The 24,155-nt window shown below is 44.1% G+C and overlaps 2 non-coding genes across 2 annotated transcripts; both read right to left on the bottom strand.

Moving 5' to 3' along the window:
• Positions 1-15,136: 15,136 nt before the first annotated feature.
• trnas-aga (transfer RNA serine (anticodon AGA)) lies at positions 15,137-15,217 on the bottom strand. Its single transcript has one exon. It is a non-coding gene; the product is annotated as a tRNA-Ser (tRNA).
• Positions 15,218-17,080: 1,863 nt separating this feature from the next.
• Positions 17,081-17,161, bottom strand: trnas-cga (transfer RNA serine (anticodon CGA)). Its single transcript has one exon. It is a non-coding gene; the product is annotated as a tRNA-Ser (tRNA).
• Between the last annotated feature and the right edge of the window lie 6,994 nt (positions 17,162-24,155).

The following is a 24,155-nucleotide window of genomic DNA, read 5'->3' as shown; positions in this document are numbered from 1 at the left end:
TTCCCAGGTGTCAGTGGGGATGTTGCACTTTATCAGGGAGGCTTTGAGCGTCTGCTTGTAATGTCCTCGACCAAGCCATCATCCCCAACATTGAACAACTGACCACACTCTATCAGCTCCGCTGGGCTGGCCACATCGCTCGGATGCCAGGACACGAGAATGTCAAAGCAAGACAGAAGATATATAGACGGTGGATAGATATTAATATAAATAAAGATATACATGTGTGTGGGTAGGCGGATGCAATACATTTTTGGTTGGAACATACGTTTCGTTTACTTAACCTCTATCAAAGGTTGTGGGAAATGTCTAATTGATCTGGTGTCATGTCGTTAATATTTGTGCTGAAAGGATGGAGTGAATGTTGTAACAATCTCCCAGAGATGGACTAGTATTGAGGGACAAGACTGAAGGTGAGCAATAGTGCACTGCACTTTGCACTACTTAGTGGCACACTGTGTTAAAGGTTACTAATTCCCACTTGTGGTGTGCTGTGCCAATATCTCCCAGTTCTTTAATGATAAGAATTGTTTTTCCTGCAGTATTTTCTCTGGAGCTTTCACGTCACCTACTGGTTGTATCGGACGGAGCCTGGAACCGTGATCTCACTGCACCACAGGATGGGCGGCCTCAGGTTCATAATGTCCACCAAAATTATATCACTCATCTGGTTAAGATGAACAACTGAAAAGAGCACACACAAAGTGTTCACGAAATGCGTGTGTGTATGTGTGTGTACTTTATCAGAGAGGCGTTCAGGGTGTCCTTGTAACGTTTGCGGTGCCCAGCTTTCGCTCGTTTGCCGTGAGTTCCGAGTAGAGCGCTTGCTTTGGGAGTCTCGTGTCTGGCATGTGAACAGTGTGGCCTGCACAGCGGAGCTGATCAAGTGTGGTCAGTGCTGCAATGATGAGGATGTTGGCCTGGTCGAGGACGCTAACATTGGTGCGTCTGTCCTCCCAAGAGATTTGCAGTATCTTGCGGAGACATCGTTGGTGGTATTTCTCCAGCGACTTGAGGTGTCACTCGACGTGGTCCATGTCTCTGAGGCATACAGCAGGGCCAAAGACAAAAGACCGCCCTATGTGGAGGAAGTGCATGCGGGAAGGTTCCGAGCACCTCGAATCTTGTCGCTGAGAGCATGCAGAAACCAACGCAGGCAAAGGAAAGAACGTGCGGCAAACCTGTCCCACACCCCCTCCCTCTTTCCCTCAATGACTATCTGTCCCACCTGTGACAGGGACTGTGTTCTCGTATTGAACTGTTCAGCCACCTAAGGACTCATTTTTAAAGTGGATGGAAGTCTTCCTCGATTCCGAAGGATAGCCTATGATGTGTGTGTGTGTATGTTTGCGTGTGTGTATGTGTGTGTGTATGTGTGCGTATGTATGTGTGTGTGTATGTGTGTGTATGTGTATGTGTGCGTGTGTGCATGTGTGTGTGTGTGTGTATGTATGTGTGTGTGTGCAAGTTTGTGTGTATAAAACACATCATTAATAATGTGTGCAAGTGCTTTCCAAAAAGATAAATGATTAGCTTCAACCATTACTTTTCTCCTTTAAAAGTTATTCAACAACAAATTGCAGGTCGTTTAATACCTTTAACATTTATTGATAACACATTGCCTTGCATGCTCTGTTTTAGAAAGTGATGTCACACTGACCATTACATTACCAAGGTGACCATGTCTGTCTGCAGTATTCAGTAGGAAAGGGGATTAATTCACACCGAGGATAATGAACAGCCCCCCACCAGTCTCTGCGTTTTTTGTCCAGTGATCACCTCACCGTCGCACAGAATGCCCTGATATACACCTCGAGTGTATGATTATTGGTGCAAGTGATGGCAAACATGAAACTGCACCTGTACCTGGCATGTGATTAATAAATCTGTAATTATCTGACTTATTGATTCTCTCATTACACCAGACCCTGTCGCAGTTTTTAGTGCACTAGACCCAATCTCAGTTGATATGGTTGATGTGGTGGACTTCAAAAAGCCGTTTGATAAAGTATCTTGAAAATATCCTTCCCAGCAAAGTTGAAGCCCATAGAATGAAAGGGACAGTGGTAGCATGGATATGAAATTGGTTGAGTGACAGGAATCAGAGAGTAGTGTTTTTTTTTGGATTGGAGGAAGGTATACAGTGGGTTTCCGCAGCGGTTGTCATTAGGAACACTGTTTTTCATGATTCATATTCATGACTTAGACTTGGGCGTACGGGCACAATTTCAAAATTTACAGATGACACCAAACTTGGAAGCATAGTGAACAGTGAGGAGGATAATGATGACTGCAAGAGGGCATTGACATGCTGGTGGAATGGGTGGCCACGTGGCAAATGAAACGCAGAAAATTGTGAAGTGATAAATTTTGATAAGAAGAACGAGGAGAGGCAAAATAAACTAAAGCGTATGATTCTAAAGGATGCATGAACGCAGTGAACTAGGGGTATACGTGCACAACTCATTGAATGTGGCAGAGGCGGCTGAGAAAGTGGCTAAAAAGCCTACGGGACCTGGGCTTCATAATTAGAGGCATAGAATACAAACGAAAGGAAGTTATGATGAACATTTATAAAACACTGGTTCAGCCTCAAATAGAGTATTGGGTCCAATTCTGGGCACCCCATTTAAGGAAAGATGTGAAAACCTTCGAGAGGGTTCAGAAAAGATTTGTGGGTCCAGGAATAAGGGACGTCCGTTACGTGGATAGTCTTGACAAGTTGGGGTTGTTCCCTGTAGAATAGAGAAGATTGAGATAAGATTTGATAGAGGTGTTCAGAAAAATAAAGTCTCTCGAGATAATAGATAGAGAGAAATTGTTCCCATTGGCGGAAGGGTCGAGAACAGAGGACACAGATTTAAGGTGATTGGCAGAAGAACCAAAGGCGACATGAGGAAATCTTTTTTACACATCGAGTGGTTAGGATTTGGAATGCACTCCCTGAAAGTGTGGTGGAGGCAGATTCAATCGTGGCATTGCAAAGAGAATTGGATAGTTACCTGAAGGAAGAAAATTCACAGGGCTACAGGAAAGGGCGGGGGAATGGACTAGCTGAAATACTCTCGCAGAGAGCAGCACGGGCTACATGGGCCTAATGGCCCTCTTCTGTGTTGTAACTATTCAATGATTCTATAATACATCAGAGCCTGTCTCAGTTATTGCTACACTAGACCCTGCTCTAGTTTATATTAACCCCCATCCACCACGTTAAATATTCATTCCCTCAACCACCGGCACACCATGTCTGCAGGGATTACCATCTACACGATATATTGCAACAACTCGCCTAAAAATCTTCGACAGCACTTTCCAAACCTACGATTTCTTCAACCTATAAGGACAAGGGCAGCAGCTTCGTGGGAACACCAGCACCTCAAAGTTCCCCTCCAAAGCACACAACATCCTGACTAGGAAATTTATTACCATTCCTTCATAGTCGCTGGGTATAATTCATGGAACCCACTCCCTAACACTGTGGGGGTCCCTTCAGCACACGGACAGCAGCGGTTCAAGGTGGCAGCACATCACCTGCTTCTCAGGGCCAATTAGGGATAGACAATCAAAGTTAGCCTAGTCAGCGGCACCCACACCCACTTGCCAGGAACCAATTAAAATGTCCCTGTATCAGCAATTGCTGCATTAGGCCATACCTCAGTTATTACTGCCAATATTATTCTAGACCCTATCTGAGATATTGCTGGAATGTGCCATGCCTTTGTTTCTATGACACATTACTCTGTCTCTGTTTATATTAAACTAGACAAGGACACTGTTTATATTACACTGGCCCCATACTTTCACATTACTAAACGAGACGATGTCTCTGTTTATATTAGTCTACATCCTGTCACCATTATTACTGCATGAGACCATGCCTCTGTTTATATTAAAGTAGACCCTGTCTCTGTTTATATTAGAATTCACCATGTCAGTGTTTATATTACACTACACCCTGTCTCAGCTATTACTGCACTAACCCAGTAACTCCCAGGGCAGGTACAGCATGTGTCAGATACAGAGTAATTCTCCCTCGTCACCATCAGATCAAACACACCCAGGGCAGGTGCAGCACAGGTTAGGTACAAAGTAAAGCTCCCTCTCCCACAGCTCCATCAATACTCGCAGGATAGGTACAGCACGGATTAGATACAGTGTAAAGATCCCTCTACACTGTTCCATCAAACAATCCCAGATCATTTAATACACTTGTCACATTTTGGATTAAAGCTCCCTCTATGCAATCCAATCAATTTGTTCCGAGGCATATCATTGGGACTCAAGGAAAACCTTTGTTAGATGTTGACATCTAGTTGTGCGGGAAGGCCAATTATCTATTCTTGAGAGACAAGACGGAACGTGGAAATAGGAGAGGGAGAGGATACAGGAGGTCTCCACTGTCACATGTGTCATGTTGCTGTGGACGGTGATTAGAATCTTTCCCCATTCTGTCCGTGGGTTTCATCTTTACTTTATTTTCCTATAATTTAGAAAAATGTACCAAAAAACAATTGTTGCTGGAATCTGTTGAGAGATTTGCATTTCCCTCTACCTTTATTTCCATGCTGTCTTGGTGGGGGACATATTTATTGTGTTTCTGTCGCTCAATACTCTAATCTGGGACTTCTATTTCTCTGATTATTTACATAAACGACTCACTGGTTCCCATGAAGTGTTCATGGCAGCAGAATCAGATCAACAGAGTCAGCTATTGATTAGTTTCAACTCACAATAAGGAATTATTTTAAGAATATTGGCAGTTGTTACAACATTAATAGAAATATGTCGAACAGTGACGTTGGCTTCAGTTTTGTTCAATTAAAACAGATGTGATTTTTATCAAAGGAAATAAGTATTAAAATGAATAATTCAGTTCTGAAAATTCTGCTGCCGGGATCAGTGGAAAACTGTGAACAGGCTGCAATTCCACTGGATCTCCATTTAGTGGAAGATTTAATCTTTTGAAACTAAACAAGTTAAACCAGTGACCAGAAGAGTGTCCAACAATCACTTTAATATGTGAACTTTTCACATATCGCAACTTGTATTTTCAAATGTTGAAATTTAGCAACAGCTTGCATTTATATATCGCCTATCATGACTTCATGTTGTCCCAAAGTACTTTACAGCCAATGAATTACTTTGGAAGTGTGGTAACTGTTGCAATGTAGGAAATGGGGCAGTCAATTTGCGCACAGCAAGAGACCAGAAAAACAATGAACTAAAGATCAGATAATCTATTTTTCAGATGTTGGTTGAGGGTTGATCTAGAAACCCTGGAGAACTCCTCTGCTCTTTAATAGAGTGCCATGAGTCCTTTAAATCCAACTGAGTTGGAAGATGGGGCCTCAGTTTAATGTCTGCCCCGAAAGACGGCACATCTGACCATGCAGCACTAACTCAGTACTGGCACTGGGCATATCGGCATAGATATTGTGCTCAGGTCTCTGGAGTGGGTTTAGTATCTGTGACCTTCTGAGTCAGAGCCGAGAGCGATCACACTGATCCGAGGCTTGAACATATCACAGCTTGTATTTTAAAATTTTACTATTCAACTCATCGTGTCTGAAGTTCAGGGCCTGAGACCAGACTTACACTGATCCATTTATTATCAAGGGCCAGTTCTCTTATCTTGCCTGGGATGTCATTCACACACTGGGATTTACACTGGGTCCTCATAAAAGTGTCGGCGATTCCGCAAGGAACATCTGGAAGTGCCCGAGGCAGAAGGACTCACGGAACCTGAGTTTTACCCTCTGTGAGCTATACCATCAGAGCAGCTGGAAGCTGGGACTGTTCTCCTTAGAGCCGAGCAGGGTATGGGCCACTTAATAGATGTGTTTAAAATAATGGAGAGTTATGATCGGGTAAATTTGGAGATACTCTATTACTCCGGCCTACCTTCCCTCCCACACTCCACCCACCTCTCCTTCCCTCCCTCCCTTCATCCCTCCGGCCCACCATACCTCCATCACTCCCTCCATTAATCGCTCCCAACCTGTACCCATCCTTCCTTCCTCCATCACTCCATCCCTCCCTTGCTCCTTTCCTCCCTCCCTCCATCATTCTCTCAGCCCAAGTGATTCTTATTTTTCCTTTTGCAGTATTTCTGCTTCCATCGATGAGGATTATTCAGCTGGAATTTTCTGCACCAAATTCCTTCACCGGACGTTCATAATTATTAACAAATAAGTGAGAGAACGATGGCAAATATCTATGGTCAACCTCACATATTTAAAAAACTGACAAGAAATAATATTGTGACTTTTCCAGAGAGGGAGTGGGCTGGGTAACTGGTGATTTACACACACACACTGACCTGGTGAGTGACACACACACACACTGACCTGGTGATTCACACACACACACACACTGACCTGGTGATTGACACACCAACACTGACCTGGTGATTCACACACACAAACTGACCTGGTGATTTACACACACACACTGACCTAGTGATTTACACACACACACACTGACCTGGTGATTCGCACACACTGACCTGGTAATTTACACACACACTGACCTGGTAATTTACATACATACACAGTGACCTGGTGATTTACACACACACTGACCTGCTAATTTACACACACACTGACCTGGTGATTTACACATACACTGGTGTGGTGATTTACGCACACACTGACCTGGTGATTTGCACACAAACTGACCTGGTGATTTACAGACACACACACTGACCTTGTGATTTACACACACCCACACTGACTTGGTGATTTACACACACACACTTACCTCGTGATTTACACACACACACGCACTGACCTGGTGACTAACACACACACTGACCTGGTGATTTACACACACACACACACACACACTGACCTCGTGATTTACACACAGACACACTGACCTGGTGATTTACACACGCACACACACTGACCTGGTGATTTATATACACACTGATCTGGTGATGTACACACACACACAATGATCGGGTGATGTACACACACACACACACTGACCTGCTAATTTACACACACCTACACTGACTTGGCGATTTACACACACACTGGCCTGGTGATTTACACACACACTGACCGGGTGATTTAAACACACACATACACTGACCTGGTGATTCACACACACACACTGACCTGGTAAATTACACACACACACACTGACCTGGTGATTTACATACACCCACACTGAGTTGCTGATTTACACACACACTGACCTGCTTATTTACACACACACTGACCTGGTGATTTACACACATACTGACCTGGCGATTTACACACACACTGACCTGGTGATTTACACATACACACTGACCTGGTGATTTACACATACACACACTAACCTGGTGACTTACACATGCACTGACCTGGTAATTTACACACATACACTGACTTGGTGATTTACACACACCCACACCGACTTGGCGATTTACACACACACTGGCCTGGTGATTTGCGCACACACGGACCTTGTGATTTACACACACACTGACCTGGTGATTTACACATACACACTGACCTGGTGATTTACACATACACACACTGACCTGGTGACTTACACACGCACTGACCTGGTAATTTACACACATACACTGACTTGGTGATTTAAACACACCCACACCGACTTGGTGATTTACACACACACTGGCATGGTGATTTGCGCACACACGGACCTGGTGATTTACACACACACTGACCTGGTGATTTACACACACACACTGACCTTGTGATTTACACACACCCAAACTGACTTGGTGATTTACACACACACACACCTACATGGTGATTTACACACACACACTGACCTGGTGATTCACACACACACACACTGACCTGGTGAGTGACACACACACACTGACCTGGTGATTCTCACATACACAATGACTTGGTGACTTACACACACACTGACCTGGTCATTGACACACAAACACTGACTTGGTGATTCACACACACAAACTGAGCTGCTGATTTATACACACACACTGACCTCGTGATTTACACACACACACACTGACCTGGTGATTCACACACACAAACACTGACCTGGTGATTTACACACACACTGACCTGCTAATTTACACACACACTGACCTGGTCATTGACACATACAGACTTGGTGATTTACACACACATAGACTGACCTGGTGATTTAAACACACACTGACCTAGTGGTTTATACACAGATACACTGACCTGGTGATTTACACGCACACTGACCTGGTGATTTACACACACACACACACACACACACGCACACACAGACACACACACACACACTGACCTGGTGATTTACAGATAAACACACTGACCTGGTGATTTACACACACACACACTGAACTGGTGATTTACACATACACTGACCTGGTGATTTACACACACACACTGACCTGGTGATTTACAATCACAGTCACCTGGTGATTTACACCCACATTGCCCTGGTGATTTATACACAAACACACTGACTTGGTGATTTACACACACCTACACTGACGTGGTGATTTAAACACACACTGGCCTGGTGTTTTATGCACACACTAACCTGGTGATTTAAACACAAACTGACCTGGTGATTTACACACACACACTGACCTTGTGATTTACACACACCCACACTGATCTCTTGATTTACACACAAACACACACTGACCTGGTGACTAACACACACACTGACCTGGTGATTTATACACACTCACTGACCTGGTGATTTGCACACACACACTCTGACCTGGTGATTTATACACACACACTGACCTGGTGATTTCCACACACACACACTGACCTGGTGATTTACACACACACTGACCTGGTCATTTACACATGCACACACTCTGACCTGGTGATTTATACACACACTGATCTGGTGATGTACACACACACACACTGATATGGTGAAGTACACACAAACACTGACCTGGTGATTTATACACCCGCACTGACCTGGTGATTTACACACAGACACACTGACCTGGTGATTTACACACGCACACACATTGACCCGGTGATTTATATGCACACTGACCTGGTGATGTACACACACATACAATGATCGGGTGATGTACACACACACACACTGACCTGCTAATTTACCCACACACTGACCTGGTGATTTACACACACCTACACTGACTTGGTGATTTACACACACACTGGCCTGGTGATTTCGAACACACTGACCTGGTGATTTACACACAAACTGACCTGGTGATTTACACACACACACTGACCTTGTGATTTACACACACCCACACCGACTTGGTGATTTACACACACACTGGCATGGTGATTTGCGCACACACCGACCTGGTGATTTACACACACACTGACCTGGTGATTTACACACACACACTGACCTTGTGATTTACACACACCCAAACTGACTTGGTGATTTACACACACACACACCGACATGGTGATTTACACACACACACTGACCTGGTGATTCACACACACACACACTGACCTGGTGAGTGACACACACACACTGACCTGGTGATTCTCACATACACAATGACTTGGTGACTTACACACACACTGACCTGGTCATTGACACACAAACACTGACTTGGTGATTCACACACACAAACTGAGCTGCTGATTTACACACACACACTGACCTCGTGATTTACACACACACACACTGACCTGGTGATTCACACACACAAACACTGACCTGGTGATTTACACACACACTGACCTGCTAATTTACACACACACTGACCTGGTCATTGACACACACAGACTTGGTGATTTACACACACATAGACTGACCTGGTGATTTAAACACACACTGACCTAGTGGTTTATACACAGATACACTGACCTGGTGATTTACACGCACACTGACCTGGTGATTTACACATACACTGACCTGGTGATTTACACACACACACACTGACCTGGTGATTTACAATCACAGTCACCTGGTGATTTACACCCACATTGCCCTGGTGATTTATACACAAACACACTGACTTGGTGATTTACACACACCTACACTGACTTGGTGATTTAAACACACACTGGCCTGGTGTTTTATGCACACACTAACCTGGTGATTTAAACACAAACTGACCTGGTGATTTACACACACACACTGACCTTGTGATTTACACACACCCACACTGACCTCGTGATTTACACACAAACACACACTGACCTGGTGACTAACACACACACTGACCTGGTGATTTATACACACTCACTGACCTGGTGATTTGCACACACACTCTGACCTGGTAATTTATACACACACACTGACCTGGTGATTTCCACACACACACACTGACCTGGTGATTTACACACACACTGACCTGGTCATTTACACATGCACACACTCTGACCTGGTGATTTATACACACACTGATCTGGTGATGTACACACACACACACTGATATGGTGAAGTACACACACACACTGACCTGGTGATTTATACACCCGCACTGACCTGGTGATTTACACACAGACACACTGACCTGGTGATTTACACACGCACACACATTGACCCGGTGATTTATATGCACACTGACCTGGTGATGTACACACACATACAATGATCCGGTGATGTACACACACACACACACTGACCTGCTAATTTACACACACACTGACCTGGTGATTTACACACACCTACACTGACTTGGTGATTTACACACACACTGGCCTGGTGATTTCGAACACACTGACCTGGTGATTTACACACAAACTGACCTGGTGATTTACACACACACACTGACCTTGTGATTTACACACACACACACACACACACACACACACAGACACACACACACACACACACACACACACACACACACACACACACACACTGACCTGGTGATTCACACACACACACACTGAACAGGTAATTTACAAACACACACACTGACCTGCTGATTTACACACACACACACTTACCTCGTGATTTACACACACACAAACACTGACCTGGAGATTCACACACACAAACTGAGCTGGTGATTTGCACACACACACTGACCTAATGATTTACACACACACACACTGACCTGGTGATTCACACATGCACACACTAACCTGGTGATTTCCACACACACACACTGACCTGGTGATTTACACACACACTGACCTGGTCATTTACACATGCACACACTCTGACCTGGTGATTTATACACACACTGATCTGGTGATGTACACACACACACACTGATATGGTGAAGTACACACACACACTGACCTGGTGATTTACACACCCGCACTGACCTGGTGATTTACACACAGACACACTGACCTGGTGATTTACACACGCACACACATTGACCCGGTGATTTATATGCACACTGACCTGGTGATGTACACACACATACAATGATCGGGTGATGTACACACACACACACTGACCTGCTAATTTACACACACACTGACCTGGTGATTTACACACACCTACACTGACTTGGTGATTTACATACACACTGGCCTGGTGATTTCGAACACACTGACCTGGTGATTTACACACAAACTGACCTGGTGATTTACACACACACACTGACCTTGTGATTTACACACACCCACACTGACTTGGTGATTTACACACACACACACAGACACACACACACACACACACACACACACACACACACACACACACACACACACACACACACACACACACTGACCTGGTGATTCACACACACACACACTGAACAGGTAATTTACAAACACACACACTGACCTGCTGATTTACACACACACACACTTACCTCGTGATTTACACACACACAAACACTGACCTGGAGATTCACACACACAAACTGAGCTGGTGATTTGCACACACACACTGACCTAATGATTTACACACACACACACTGACCTGGTGATTCACACATGCACACACTGACCTGGTGATTTACACACACACTGACCTGCTAATTTACACACACACTGACCTGGTCATTGACACACACAGACTTGGTGTTTTACACACACATACACTGACCTGGTGATTTAATCACACACTGACCTAGTGAAAATGATGGAAATACTGCTCAGCTTACAGGCAGGGACTAACAGAGACAGGCAAAGACATGGACAGACCGAAATGATGGGAAAGACAGAGCCAGTCAGACAAAGAATCTGATATAATCCCATTGGAACAGACGTGGCACCGTGAGAAAGAGACACATTGAGAGACAGAGACAAATAGAGAAACAGGGACAGACAGAGTGAGTCAGACTGAGAGAGACAAAGACTCAAACATACAATCACAAACAAAACTCTCTGAAGAGAGAGAGAGAGGCAGAGACCACGTGACACAGAAACATTCCACAATTTCATTTCATTATCTGTTCAGAGTGTCACATTGTTACAGAAAATTGCTGATTCAACCGATGAAAATCCGGTCTCACTGATCAGAATCGGAAGAAATCCGTATCAAATTAAAGAGATACGAGGAGTGGGGTACGAACCCACGCGGGAAAAACCCATTCAATTTTAAGGCCAACGCCTCAACCACTCGGCTATCCTGGTCCTGTGAGAACATGGATTCTGTCTCTGTGAGAATCTGGGCTTCAACCCCAACCCCACATATAAACACATACACATCGGCTTTCAGTGAGCATTTACGAACATATTGACACGGGGGCAACTCTCCTATTCTTTTTCGAGTAATGCACTGGGAACTTTCATATCCACCCGAGGGTGCAGACGGAGCTTCAATTTAACATTTCATCCGAAAGTCAACAGCTTCAACATTGCAAAATTCCCCAAGTGCTGCACTTGAGTGTTAGCCAAGATGACATGCTCAAGTCTCAGGAGTGCGACTTGAACACACAAACTCCTAATTCAGTCGAGAATGCTGCCTCTGAACCAAAGCCGATACAAAAGTTCACAACCGTATTATTTTCCTCAAGTCTTTTTTTATAAGTTCCAGGACATACCAAATTCATGGTGATGATTTCCACAGACAGTTGCACATACACAGAGACATATATATAGATAGACAGTTACAGAGACACACACACACACAAACCCAAAAATTTGCACGCACCAACGGGCATGCACAGATGCCTTAGACATCTCGAGGGATAGACAGGCTGAATCACTGTCGCAACTTTGACTGATGTTTGCGATTTTTGAAACGGATGTATCGTGAATATTGCAGATTAATAAAAATGAGAAAAAAATCTCAGTGTTGAAAGGTGTGGGACGTTATTCCATCTATCTCAGGATCAGTTTGGCAGAGAACTGGTTAAATTGTGAAATGGAATGAAAAATGCTGAGAATTGAAGTCGGCAGGATTCAAATCTCCGCAGGATAACCCAATGGATTTCTAGTCCATCGCCTTAACCACTCGGCCACGACTACTGTGTCGTTGCCTTTTTAAACGTTACTCAGAAAAAACTCAGTCATCCATCTCTGTGCAGCAGACGGCCAAAGACGCCTGAAAAATTCTCCGTTTGCTAAAAATCTGGACGAGGCAATCTCCTCTACCTGTATTTATACAGTTCTCTCTTGCTCTGGAACTTTTTAATATGAATCTCTACCAAGAAACAGAAGTAAAATTCTACATTTTATACAACTGCCTCCCCGTCGGGGAATTGAATCCCGGTCTCCCGCGTGACAGGTGGAGATGCTCACCAATATACTAACGAGGAACTGACGGGTACCAGTGCTGTCAGAGCAGGAATCGAGCAGTGAACAGAACTGGACACCATCTGAAGTCGACAGACACATTGAGAGACAGAGACAAACCGACAAACAGGGAGAGATAGACAGCGAGATAGAAACAACGAGAGACAGAAAGTGTGAGTCTGAGAAGGAGAGGCAGACTGAGTGAGAAAAAGAGTCAAACATATACATATAAAGAGATGTGTGTGTGATCTATTAAGAGAGGGAGGGAAAGAGTGAGAGAATGACAATGATAAAGACAGTGACAAGGAGAGAAACAGATAGAGAGAGAGCGATAGAGACTAAAACAGAAAATGATGGAAATACGTCTCAGCTTACAGGCAGGGACTAACAGAGACAGGCAAAGACATGGACAGACCGAAATGATGGGAAACAGAGAGCCAGTCAGAAAAAGAGTCTGAGAGAATCCCATTGGAACAGACGTGGCACCGTGAGAAAGAGACAGATTGAGAGACAGAGACAGACAGAGTGAGAGAGACAAAGACTCAAACTCTGAAGAGAGAGAGAGAGGCAGAGACCGAGCGACACAGATACATTTCACAATTTCATTTCATTATCGGTTCAGAGTGTCACATTGTTACAGCAAATTGCTGATTCAACCGATCTCACTGATCAGAATGGGAGGAAATCTGTTTCAAATTTAAGAGATACCAGGAGTGGGGTACGAACCCACGCGGGAAAACCCCATTGAATTTTAATGCCAACGCCTCAACCACTCGGCTATCCTGGCCCTGTGAGAACCTGGATTCTGTCTCTGTGAGAATCTGGGCTTCAACCCCAACCCCACATACAAACACGTACACATCGGCTTTCAGTGAGCATTTACGAACATTTTTAGACATATTGACACGGGGGCAACTCTCCTATTCTTTTTCGAGTAATGCACTGGGAACTTTCATATCCACCCGAGGGTGCAGACGGAGCTTCAATTTAACATTTCATCCGAAAGTCAACAGCTTCAACATTGCAAAATTCCCCAACTGCTGCACTTGAGTGTTAGCCGAGATGATATGCTCAAGTCTCAGGAGTGCGACTTGAACACACAAACTCCCGATTCAGTCGAAAATGCTGCCACTGAAACAAAGCCGATACAAAAGTTCACAACCGTATTATTTTCCCGAAGTCTTTTTTCTAAGTTCCAGGACATACCAAATTAATGGTGATGATTTCCACAGACAGTTGCACATACACAGAGACATATATAGAGCTAGACAGACACAGAGACACAGACACACATAACCAAAAATTTGCACGCACCAACGGGCATGCACAGATGCCTTAGTCATGTCGAGGGATCGACAGGCTGAATCACTGTCGCAACTTTGACTGATGTTTGCGACTTTTGAAACGGATGTATCGTGAATATTGCAGATTAATAAAAACGAGAAAAAAATGTCAATGTTGAAAGGTGTGTGACGTTATTTCAGCTATCTCAGGATCAGTTTGGCAGAGAACTGGTTAAATTGTGAAATGGAATGAAAAATGCTGAGAATCGTAGTCGGCAGGATTCGAACCTGCGCGGGATAACCCAATGGATTTCTAGTCCATCGCCTTAACCACTCGGCCAAGACTACTGGGTCGCTGCCTTTTCAAACGTTACTCAGAAAAAACTCAGTCATTCATCTCTGTGCAGCAGACGTCCAAAGACTCCTGAAAAATTCTCCGTTTGCTAAAAATCTGGACGCGGCAATCTCCTCTGCATGTATTTGTACAGTTCTCTCTTGCTCTGGAACTTTTTAATACCAATCTCGACCAAGAAACAGAAGTAAAATTCTACATTTTGAAACAATTTAACCAGTTCGCGTCGGGGAATTGAATCCCGGTCACCCGCGTGACAGGCGGGGATACTCACCACTATACTAAAGAGGAACTGACGGGTACGAGTGCTGTCAGAGCAGGAATAGAGCTGTGAACATAACTGGACACCATGAGAAGTCGACAGACACATTGAGAGACAGAGACAAACCGACAAACAGGGAGAGACAGACAGCGAGATAGAGACAACGAGAGACAGAAAGTGTGAGACTGAGACGGAGAGGCAGACTGAGTGAGAAAAAGACTCAAACATATACATACACAACGATGTTTGTGTGTGATCTATTAAGAGAGAGAGGGAAAGAGTGAGAGAAAGACAATGATAAAGACAGTGACAAGGAGAGAGACAGATAGAGAGAGAGCGATAGAGACTAAAACAGAAAATGATGGAAATACTTCTCAGCTTACAGGCAGGGACTAACATTGACAGGCAAAGACATGGACAGACCGAAATGATGGGAAAGAGAGAGCCAGTGAGACAAAGAGTCTGAGAGAATCCCATTGGAACAGACGTGGCACCGTGAGAAAGAGACAGATTGAGAGACAAGACAAACAGAGAAACAGGGACAGACAGAGTGAGTCAGACTGAGCGAGACAAAGACTCAAACACACAAAACACTCTGATGAGTGAGAGAGAGGCAGAGACCGAGCGACACAGATACATTTCACAAATTCATTTCATTATCGGTTCAGAGTGTCACATTGTTACAGAAAATTGCTGATTCAACCGATGAAAATCCGGTTTTACTGATCAGAATGGGAGGAAATCCGTATCAAATTAAAGCGATACCAGGAGTGGGGTACGATCCCACGCGGGAAAAACCCATTGAATTTTAAGGCCAACGCCTCAACAACTCGGCTATCCTGGTCCTGTGAGTACCTGGATTCTGTCTCTGTGAGAATCTGGGCTTCAACCCCAACCCCACATACAAACACATACACATCGGCTTTCAGTGAGCATTTACGAACATTTTTAGTCATATTGACACGGGGGCAACTCTCCTATTCTTTTTCGAGTAATGCACTGGGAACTTTCATATCCACCCGAGGGTACAGACGGAGCTGCAATTTAACATTTCATCCGAAAGTCAACAGCTTCAACATTGCAATATTCCCTAAGTGCTGCACTTGAGTGTTAGCCAAGATGATATGCTCAAGTCTCAGGAGTGCGACTTGAACACACAAACTGCCGATTCAGTCGAGAATGTTGCCACTGAACCAAAGCCGATACAAAAGTTCACAACCGTATTATTTCCCCAAGTCTTTTTAATAAGTTCCAGGACATACAAAATTCATGGTAATGATTTCCACAGACAGTTGCACATACACAGAGACATATATAGAGATAGACAGACACAGAGACACACACCAAAGATTTGCACGCACCAACGGGCATGCACAGATGCCTTAGACATCTCGAGGGATAGACAGGCTGAATCACTGTCGCAACTTTGACTGATGTTTGCGATTTTTGAAACGGATGTATCGTGAATATTGCAGATTAATAAAAATGGGAAAAAAATTTCAGTGTTGAAAGGTGTGGGACGTTATGCCATCTATCTCAGGATCAGTTTGGCAGAGAACTGGTTAAATTGTGAAATGGAATGCAAATTGCTGAGAATCGAAGTCGGCAGGATTCGAACCTGCACGGGATAACCCAATGGATTTCGAATCCATCGCCTTAACAACTCGGCCACGACTACTGTGTCGCTGCCTTTTTAAACGTTACTCAGAAAAAACTCAGTCATCCATCTCTGTGCAGCAGACGGCCAAAGAATCCTGAAAAAGTCCCCGTTTGCTCAAAAGCTGGAAGAGGCAATATCCTCCACCTGTATTTTTACAGTTCTATCTTGCACTGGAACTATATAATATGAATCTCTTCCAAGAAACAGAAGTAAAATTCTACATTTTGAAAAAACTGCCTTTCTGTCGTGGAATTGAACTTCAGTCCGCCAAGTGACAGGCGAGTATATTCACCACGAAACGAACGAAGAACTGATGGGTACCAGCTCTGTCAGAGCAGGAACAGAACTGGACACCATAAGAAGTCGACAGACACATTGAGAGACAGAGACAAACTGACAAACAGGGAGAGACAGACAGCGAGATAGAGACAACGAGATACAGAAAGTGTGAGACTGAGAAGGAGAGGCAAACTGAGTGAGAAAAAGACTCAAACACATACATATACAGAGATGTGTGTGTGTGATCTATTAAGAGAGAGAGGGAAAGAGTGAGAGAAATACAATGATAAAGACAGTGACAAGGAGAGAGACAGATAGAGAGAGATAGAGACTAAAACAGGAAATGATGGAAATACTTCTCAGCTTACAGGCAGGGACTAACAGAGACAGGCAAAGACATGGACAGACCGAAATGATGGGAAAGAGAGAGCCAGTCAGAGAAAGAGTCTCAGAGAATCCCATTGGAACAGAAGTGGACACCGTGAGAAAGAGACAGATTCAGAGACAGAGATAAGCAGGGAAACAGGGACAGACAGAGTGAGTCAGAGAGAGGCAGAGACCGAGCGACACAGATACATTTCACAATTTCATTTCATTATCGGCTCAGACTGTCACATAGTTACAGAAAATTGCAGATTCAACAGATGAAAATCCGGTATCACTGATCAGAATGGGAGGAAATCCGTGTTGAATTAAAGGGTAGAATAAAAGGAAAAGTAGGTGGGGTAGCATTGCTGGTTAAAGAGGAGATTAATGCAACAGTTCGGAAGGACATTAGCTTGGATGATGTGGAATCTATATGGGTAGAGCTGCAGAACACCAAAGGACAAAAAACGTTAGTGGGAGTTATTTACAGGCCTCCAAACAGTAGTTGTGATGTTGGGTCGTGCATCAAACAGGAAATTAGGGGCGCATGCAATAAAGGTGCAGCAGTTATAATGGGTGACTTTAATATGCACATAGATTGGGCTCACCAAACTGGAAGCAATACGGTGGAGGAGGATTTCCTGGAGTGCATAAGGGATAGTTTTCTTGACCAATATGTCGAGGAACCAACTAGGGGGGAGGCCATCTTAGACTGGGTGTTGCGTAATGGGAGAGGATTAATTAGCAATCTCGTTGTGCGAAGCTCCTTGGGGAAGAGTGACCATAATATGGTGGAATTCTGCATTCGGACGGAGAATGAAACAGTTAATTCAGAGACCATGGTCCAGAACTTGAAGAAGGGTAACTTTGAAGGTATGACGCGTGAATTGGCTAGGATAGATTAGCGAATGATACTTAAGGGGTTGAGTGTGGATGGGCAATGGCAGACATTTAGAGACCGCATGGATGAACTACAACAATGATACATTCCTGTCTGGCGTAAAAATAAAAAAATAAAGGTGGCTCAACCGCGGCTATCTAGGGAAATCAGGGATGGTATTAAAGTCATGGAAGTGGCATACAAATTGGCCAGAAATAGCAGCGAACCCGGGGACTGGGAGAAATTTAGAACTCAGCAGAGGAGGACAAAGAGTTTGATTATGGCAGGGAAAATGGAGTACGCGAAGAAGCTTGCAGGGAACATTAAGACGGATTGCAAAAGTTTCGATAGATATGTAAAGATAAAAATGTTAGTAAAGACAAACGTACGTCCCCTGCAGTCAGAATCAGGGGAAGTCATAACGGGGAACAAAGAAATGGTAGACGGATTGAACAAGCACTTTGGTTCGGTATTCACTAAGGAGGACACAAACAACCTTCCGGATATAAAAGGGGTCAGAGGCTCTAGTAAGGAGGAGGAACTGAGGGAAATCCTTATTAGTCGGGAAATTGTGTTGGGGAAATTGATGGGATTGAAGGCCGATATATCCCCAGGCCCTGATGGACTGCATCCCAGAGTACTTAAGGCGGTGGCCTTGGAAATAGCGGATGCATTGACAGTCATTTTCCAACATTCCATTGACTCTGGATCAGTTCCTATCGAGTGGAGGGTAGCCAATGTAACCACACTTTTTAAAAGTAGGGAGAGAGAAAACAGGGAATTATAGACCAGTCAGCCTGACCTCAATAGTGGGTAAAATGATGGAATCAATTATTAAGGATGTCATAGCAGCGCATTTGGAAAGAGGTGACATGATAGGTCCAATTCAGCATGGATTTGTGAAAGGGAAATCATGCTTGACAAATCTTCTGGAATTTTTTAAGGATGTTTCCAGTAGAGTGGAAAAGGGAGAACCAGTTGATGTGGTATATTTGGACTTTAAGAAGGCTTTCGACAAGGTCCACACAAGAGATTAATGTGCAAAGTTAAAGCACATGGGATTTGGGGTAGTATGCTGACATGGATTGAGAACTGGTTGTCAGACAGGAAGCAAAGAGTAGGAGTAAATGGGGACTTTTCAGAATGGCAGGCAGTGACTAGTGGGGTACCGCAAGGTTCTTTGCTGGAGCTCCAGCTGTTTTCATTATACATTAATGATTTAGACGAGGGGATTAAATGTAGTATCTCCAAATTTGCGGATGACACTAAGTTGGGTGGCAGTGTGAGCTGCGAGGAGGAGGCTATGAGGCTGTAGAGCGATTGGATAGGTTAGGTGAGTCGGAAAATGCATGGCAGATGAAGTATAATGTGGATAAATGTGAGGTTATCTACTTTGGTGGTAAAAACAGAGAGGCAGACTATTATCTGAATGGTGACAGATTAGGAAAAGGGGAGGTGCAACGAGACCTGGGTGTCATGGTACATCAGTCATTGAAGTTTGGCATGCAGGTACAGCAGGCGGTTAAGAAAGCAAATGGCATGTTGGCCTTCATAGCGAGGGGATTGGAGTACAGGAGCAGGGAGGTGTTGCTACAGTTGTACAGGACCTTGGTGAGGCCACACCTGGAGTATTGTGTACAGTTTTGGTCTCCTAACTTGATGAAGGACATTCTTGCTATTGAGTGAGTGCAGCGAAGGTTCACCAGACTGATTCCTAGGATGGCGGGACTGACCTATCAAGAAAGACTGGAATAACTGGGCTTGTATTCACTGGAGTTCAGAAGAATGAGAGGGGATCTCATAGAAACGTTTAAAATTCTGATGGGTTCAGACAGGTTAGATGCAGGAAGAATGTTCCCAATGTTGGGGAAGTCCAGAACCAGGGATCACAGTCGAAGGATAACGGGTAAGCCATTTAGGACCGAGATGAGGAGAAACTTCTTCACCCAGGGAGTGGTGAACCTGTGAAATTCTCTACCACAGAAGGTTGTTGAGGCCAATTCTATAAATATATTCATAAGGAGTAAGATGAAGTCCTTACTGCTAGGAGAATCAAGGGGTATGGCGAGAAAGCAGGAATGGGGCACTGAGGTTGCATGTTCAGCCATGAACTCATTGAAAGGCGGTGTAAGCTAGAAGACCGAATGGCCGACTTCTACATCAATTTTCTATGTTTCTATACCAGGAGTGGGGAACGAACCAACGTGGGGAAAACCCCATTGAATTTTCAGGCCAACGCCTTAACCACTCGACCATCCTGGTCCCGTGAGAATCGAGGCTTCAACCCCAACCCCACAGACAAACACATACACATCGGCTTTCAGTGTGTATTTACGAACATTTTTAGTAATATTGACACGGGGGCAACTCTCCTATTCTTTTTCGAGCAATGCTCTGGGACGTTTCATATCCACGCGAGGGTGCAGATGGAGCTTCAATTTAACATTTTATCCGAAAGTCAACAGCTTCAACAATGCAAAATTCCCCTCGTGGTGCACGTGAGTGTTAGCCAAGATGATATGCTCAAGTCTCAGGTGTGCGACTTGAACACACAAACTCCCGATTCAGTCGAGAATGCTGCCACTGAACCAAAGCCGATACAAAAGTTCACAACCGTATTATTTTCCTCAAGTCTTTTTTATAAGTTCCAGGACATACCAAATTCATGGTGATGATTTCCACAGACAGTTGCACATACACAGAGACATATATAGAGATAGACAGATACAGAGACACATAACCAAAAATTTGCACGCACCAACGGGCATGCACAGATGCCTTAGACATCTCGAGGGATAGACAGGCTGCATCATTGTCGCAACTTTGACTGATGTTTGCGATTTTTGAAATGGATGCATCGTGAATATTGCAGATTAATAAAAATGAGAAGAAAATGTCAGTGTTGAAAGGTGTGGGACATTATTCCATCTATCTCAGGATCGGTTTGGCAGAGAACTGGTTAAATTGTGAAATGGAATGAAAAATGCTGAGAATCGTAGTCGGCAGGATTCGAACCTGCGTGGGATAACCCAATGGATTTTTAACCCATTGCCTTAACCACTCGGCCAAGACTTATTTGTCGCTGCCGTTTCAAATGTTACTCAGAAAAAATTCAGTCATCCATCTCTGTGAAGCAGACGGCCAAAGACTCCTGAAAAATTCTCCGTTTGCAAAAAATCTGGACGATGCAATCTCCTCCACCTGTATTTTTACAGTTCTCTCTTGCTCTGGAACTTTTTGATATGACTATCTACCAAGAAACAAGTAAAATTCGACATTTTGAAACAACTGCCTCCCCGTCGGGAAAGTTAACTCCGGTCTCCCGCGTGACAGGCGGGGAGATTCGCCACTACACTAACGAGGAACTGACAGGTACCAGTTCTGTCAGAGCAGGAATCGACCTGTGAACAGAACTGGACACCATGAGAAGTCGACAGACACATTGAGAGACAGAGACAAACCGACAAACAGGGAGAGACAGTCAGCGAGATAGAGACAACGAGAGACAGAAAGTGTGAGACTGAGAAGGAGAGGCACACTGAGTGAGAAAAAGACTCAAATATGTACATATACAGAGATGTGTGTGTGTGATCTATTAAGAGAGAGAGGGAAAGAGTGAGAGAAAGCCAATGATAAAGACAGTGACAAGGAGAGAGACACATAGAGAGAGAGCGAAAGAGACTAAAACAGAAAATGATGGAAATACTTCTCAGCTTACAGGCAGGGACTAACAGAGACAGGCAAAGACATGGACAGACCGAAATTATGGGAAAGAGAGAGCCAGTCAGATAAAGATTCTGAGAGAATCCCATTGGAACAGACGTGGCACCGTGAGAAAGAGACAGATTGAGAGACAGAGACAAACAGAGAAACAGGGACAGACAGAGTGAGTCCGACTGAGAGAGACAAAGACTGAAACATAAAACACATACACAACTCTCTGAAGAGAGAGAGAGAGGCAGAGACCGAGCGACACAGATACATTTCACAATTTCATTTCATTATCGGTTCAGAGTGTCACATTGTTACAGAAAATTGCCGATTCAACCGTTGAAAATCCGGTCTCACTGATCAGAATGGGAGGAAATCCGTGTCAAATTATAAGAGATACCAGGAGTGAGGTACGAACCCACACGGGAAAAACCCATTGAATGTTAATGCCAACGCCTCAACCACGCGGCTATCCTGGTCCTGTGAGAACCTGGATTCTCTCTCTGTGAGAATCTGGGCTTCAACCCCAACCCCACATACAAACACATGCACATCGGCTTTCAGTGAGCATTTACGAACATTTTTAGACATATTGACACCGAGGCAATTCTCCTATTCTTTTTCGAGTAATGCACTGGGAACTTTCACATCCACCCGAGGGTGCAGACGGAGCTTCAATTTAACATTTCATCCGAAAGGCAACAGCTTCAACATTGCAAAATTCCCCAAGTGCTGCACTTGAGTGTTAGCCGAGATGATATGCTCAAGTCTCAGGAGTGCGACATGAACACACAAACTCCCGATTCAGTCGAGAATGCTGCCACTGAACCAAAGCCGATCCAAAAGTTCACAACCGTATTATTTCCCCAAGTCTTTTTTCTAAGTTCCAGGACATACCAACTTCATGGTGATGATTTCCACAGACAGTTGCACGTACACAGAGAATTATATAGAGATAGACAGATACAGAGACACATAACCAAAAATTTGCACGCACCAACGGGCATGCACAGATGCCTTAGACATCTCGAGGGATAGACAGGCTGAATCATTGTCGCAACTTTGACTGATGTTTGCGATTTTTGAAATGGATGTATCGTGAATATTGCAGATTAATAAAAATGAGAAGAAAATGTCAGTGTTGAAAGGTGTGGGACATTATTCCATCTATCTCAGGATCAGTTTGGCAGAGAACTGGTTAAATTGTGAAATGGAATGAAAAATGCTGAGAATCGTAGACGGCAGGATTCGAACCAGCGCGTGATAACACAATGGATTTCTAGTCCGTCGCTTTCACCACTCGGCCACGACGACTGTGTCTTTCTGGGACAGACAGTGTGAGTTAGACTGAGAGAGACAAAGCCTCAAACATACAAACACATGCACAGCTCTCTGAAGAGAGAGAGAGAGAGGCAGAGACCGAGCGACACCGATACTTTTCACAATTTCATTTCATTATCGGTTCAGAGTGTCACATTGTTACAGAAAATTGCCGATTCAACCGTTGAAAATCCGGTCTCACTGATCAGAATGGGAGGAAATCCGTGTCAAATTATAAGAGATACCAGGAGTGAGGTACGAACCCACACGGGAAAAACCCATTGAATTTTAATGCCAACGCCTCAACCACGCGGCTATCCTGGTCCTGTGAGAACCTGGATTCTCTCTCTGTGAGAATCTGGGCTTCAACCCCAACCCCACATACAAACACATACACATCGGCTTTCAGTGAGCATTTACGAACATTTTTAGACATATTGACACCGAGGCAATTCT

The sequence above is a fragment of the Pristiophorus japonicus genome, chromosome 23, assembly GCF_044704955.1.
Source record: "Pristiophorus japonicus isolate sPriJap1 chromosome 23, sPriJap1.hap1, whole genome shotgun sequence".
Taxonomy (NCBI): domain Eukaryota; kingdom Metazoa; phylum Chordata; class Chondrichthyes; family Pristiophoridae; genus Pristiophorus; species Pristiophorus japonicus.
Note: the sequence above shows the minus strand (reverse complement) of the source record. Positions and strands in the feature narration are given on the sequence as shown.